The 4215-nt window shown below is 32.3% G+C and overlaps 2 pseudogenes; both read right to left on the bottom strand.

Moving 5' to 3' along the window:
* Positions 1 to 3153, bottom strand: part of LOC101587172 — a 9733-nt pseudogene extending 6580 nt beyond the window's left edge.
* A 345-nt stretch (positions 3154 to 3498) lies between these two features.
* LOC111814112 lies at positions 3499 to 3643 on the bottom strand (annotated as a pseudogene).
* Between the last annotated feature and the right edge of the window lie 572 nt (positions 3644 to 4215).

Here is a 4215-nt window from a genome sequence, read left to right on the forward strand (position 1 = left end):
GTAAAGATTAGAGCAGAAATTAATTCAATGGAGACGAAGAAAACTATTCAAAGAATTAATGAATCAAAAAGCTGGTTCTTTGAAAGATTAAATAAAATAGATAAGCCCCTAGCTAACCTCATCAAAAAGAGGAAAGAAAAAATTCAAATACAAGTCATATGGAATGAAAGGGTGTAATCACCACAGACCCAGTGCAAATTCAGAAGATTGCCAATGGCTACTGTATTTTGAAAAAATAAATGGAAAATAAAAGAGTAATTATCAAAGAATGGGCTAGAAAATTAGCAAGATTTTTAAGAGATCATGTAAAATTTAAATTTTCAAAAAAAAAAAAAGGTGAGTTGAAGGGTTTTATTATATATCATGGTAAACGTAGTTACTAACAAGATGTTGTATACTTGAAAATTTCCAGGAAAATGAATATCAAGAATTTTGCCACATAACAAATGTGAAAGCTATGTATGTATGTGAGGTAATGTATATGCCCATTATATTCATTTTATATAGAATATGCATAAACATATTATCATAACATATAGTACAGTACAAATGTTTACAAATATATGTCTATTAAAGACGCTGCTTGAAAAAGCTGCTTAATTTCCATACTTACATCAAAAAGGACTGAGTGCTGATTCCTTCCAGAAGAAATTAACAGTCAAAAAGTAAAAGCATTAAGTACACACGATATGGTGAATGAGTAGAATAGATCACACAGTAATGAAAAAGAATCAACAACTGTGCAGCAACAAAGCTTTGTAAACCTGGATAGTTGATAAAATAATATTCTTTATGAACTTGGCTTCTTTCCATATATTTCATCTTGTCTATATGACAATAAATGACATTTAAATCATTATAAGCAGGCAGTTTATGTGTCAACAGCCCTTCTGCTTTGATTTTCCTCCAATCTTTCTATTAAAGGACTCTGTTCAGTAATTCTTACCTGCCTAAAATTCTCACCAATATTTTTGAAATACCTCAGATTAATTAATTTATTATTATTTAGATAAATGACAAGAAATATTGTTGGAAAATTAATATATGATCACTCAGTTTATAAATTGTGGCACACTGAATCCCATGCAATACAATGATTCCACAGGAAACATATATTGGTTGACTTTATTACAGCAGTGTGAGAGAATATAATTTCCAAATGATTTCACTACCATAGCATAAGATCTTCAGCTACTCTTAATGATTAAAATATATTTTGTTTACTTTTAATATGCATATCTTGTTTATAGATGAAAGTGATATACAGAGCCTTCATTTTTTCATTGTAAATTTACTGTTTAAAAACTTTCAATTGGATATGAATATCCACTGAACGTATACACTGGATATATTGATTCATAACTATTCTTTATTAAGCTTTTTAAAAATATGTATGTAGAAAATATTTTCCAGTTAACTTTTTTGTTCCCTTTCAACTAATGCACTGTTTTTTTACTTATGTACTTCATTTTAGCATTTTAATAATTTTATTATATTTGTTTTTATTAGAAAATGCTTTCAAATTCTCATATTAAATGTTCACTATTTTTTTTTCTTGATTTTTGCCTTGTATTCTTCTTGTCCTCTGTTTTCTCTTTCCATTTTTTTATGTGTATATTTTAGGGTAGGGTTTACAGGGTGTTCAGGATCTCACTACTACCTGTTTACAGCCTCCTACTAGCTGGGATTACTGGTGCGTGCCAGCATACCCAGTTTCAATTGCTGTCTCAGTGTGCCCCAGGGAAGGGGCCAGCATGACAGGCCAGGGGATTGAAACCCCAGCCGCTGTTCCTCCTTGGAGGCACATTAATCACTGAGCTATTTGGCTGGCTCCTCTCTTTCTTTTCTTTTCTTGCTTGCTTGTTTGCTTTCTTTTCTTTTTTTGACACTTATCTTGAATGAAAATCAGAGTTGATCTTATTTTGGGTTGATATTAAGATTCATTTTTTTAAAGTTATGCTAAAGAGCAAATGGATATACCTAATTTTTCTCTATATTTACTATGTTTACATTGTTACAGTAACTACTTGTATCACATTTTCTATGATATGATGCATTGGATATATTTAAGAAATTTCATTTTTAGTTATTTATGTGTCTATTCATGTCCTGGGAGTATATCACTTAAATACAGAATAATACACTTAATTTTTTCATAAGTTATATACTTCACAGATTTCTTCAGAGGTATTTATTGACCTCATTTCCCTGCTAAATTTTAGAATCAGCTATTTGAGAAATAAAAATCTTTCATTGATAACGCAGTACATATTTTAATGAAGGAAAGATTGACCTTTTGTAATTTTGAATAATTCTACTTAAAATATTATTTTTATGTGTCTTGGTTCAACTCCAATTTAGTATTTAGGAAAATGTTTAAATTTTGAAACAAATTATCTATATGTTGTGCACAAATAGTGATTTAGTGCTGAATTCTATGATAAATAAATGGACTTTATTACCATAGGTAGTTGTTTGTGTATAAGAGAGTCATCGCTGCCTAAATATTGTTTTTTCTCAACCTGTGTCTTTCACATTTTGTGTTACTTCACTTAATCTTGATTTTCAAATTAACAGAAGTGTTTTGGTAAATAACACTAATTGTTAGTTTTTCTGTTTTTTTTTTTGTTGTTGTTGTTGTTTGTTTGTTTTTTTGGTGTATTGCCACCTCAGATTATATTAATTCTTATTTCCAGGACATTGTGAATAATAATGATGAAGAATGCCTTAGTAGTTCTAATTTCACTTGGACATAATATTAGAAAACCACAAGTTAAAGAAGAAAGTGTTACCAGCTTTGGGGATGCTGAAGTCTCCTATAGATATCATATTATCAAATGCCTCTTCTCAAATTCGTAGTGATAGAGCCGTGTCTTCTTATGTATCTCTTCAATTGGGATATCGTGTTTCCTGACTGTTCAGTATTTTATGATGTTCATGTTTATGTAAATTTTCATCCTTGTGTTTATCCTTCACGGCGGTAAACTTCAGAAGACTGAAGTAGTTAGTGAGGACTCGCTGTAGGTCCAGGTCAAATTCTAGAAGCAGAACCAACAATGTGGCCACACCTTTACTGTTAGACCTTCTGTTGAGAAATAGGAAGTCTGAGTATGTATAACTTCCATGAAACCGATTCTGCCGATAAAAGTACATAGATTTCAATATCCACAAAACATAGATGTGAGTGCAGACCCTAAAATCACGTTGGTGTACAATGTCACTGTAGTGATCAATTTTTGGTTCAGTGACTTCAGTAACTTTCCCATCAAGCCAAATTCATAGCATTACTTTGAGCACCTTAATTGGAAGCTTAATTTCCTGTTTAATTAGCCAGAACCAATATATTTTTATTAAAATTAATCACGACAATTTATTTGAATTTAAGGCAGATATAAATAGAAGCAAATAATCCTTACAGTACTGTTGGAATTTCATTTTTTTAATGGATTAAAAGGACTTAGACAAGTTTAAAAGTTAAATTAAGAACCAAATAGATTGATACACTGAGTTGCACCTAAAAAAAGTAGAGTAGCCTGGCAACTTTTACTTTATAGCTTTGTCAAGGAATAGATGGGATAGAGAACGTATCAGATGTTAAACCGATAAGAACAGATACTACACATGATCTTAGCCAAAATAAAATTATGGGGAAAAAAAAGGAATAGATGGAAACAGGAAAAAGGGAAGAGATTACAGAGATAGCTTGATTGGCTGCGGTTCATAGTGCATTTTATTCAATATGGTCTGCTCAGTAGGCAGCCAGTGATTTGCTGAGGTTTCATTTTTGAGGCTATCTGTGACTTAAATATTTGTTATCTGAATACGCTGCTTGTTAATAAAACTAAATTAGGTTGCATTCCACTACATCATTAACAAAGATTCAGAGGTAGCATTAGGCCAAAGTGGATATGCTTTAGAAGGCTTTTGGTCTGGGTAGGGATGAGGTCACTTCAAAGCATAAATTGGTAATTCATGAAACTTCAGTACTTAAATTACCATGTACAGGTAACAATAACAATGTACAAGGGCCGGCTAAATAGTTCAGTGGATTAAAGTGCCAGCAAGGAGGCTCAGGGGCCAGGGATTCAATCACTGGGCCTGCGGTGCCGGCCTCATCCACGGGGTGCACTGAGACAGCAATTGAGACTGGGTGTGGTGGCGCGCACCTGTAATCCCTGCTCTTGGGAAGCTGTGAACAGGTGGATCACTAAAGTC

This window comes from Octodon degus, unplaced genomic scaffold, assembly GCF_000260255.1.
Source record: "Octodon degus isolate 3935 unplaced genomic scaffold, OctDeg1.0 scaffold00270, whole genome shotgun sequence".
NCBI lineage: Eukaryota > Metazoa > Chordata > Mammalia > Rodentia > Octodontidae > Octodon > Octodon degus.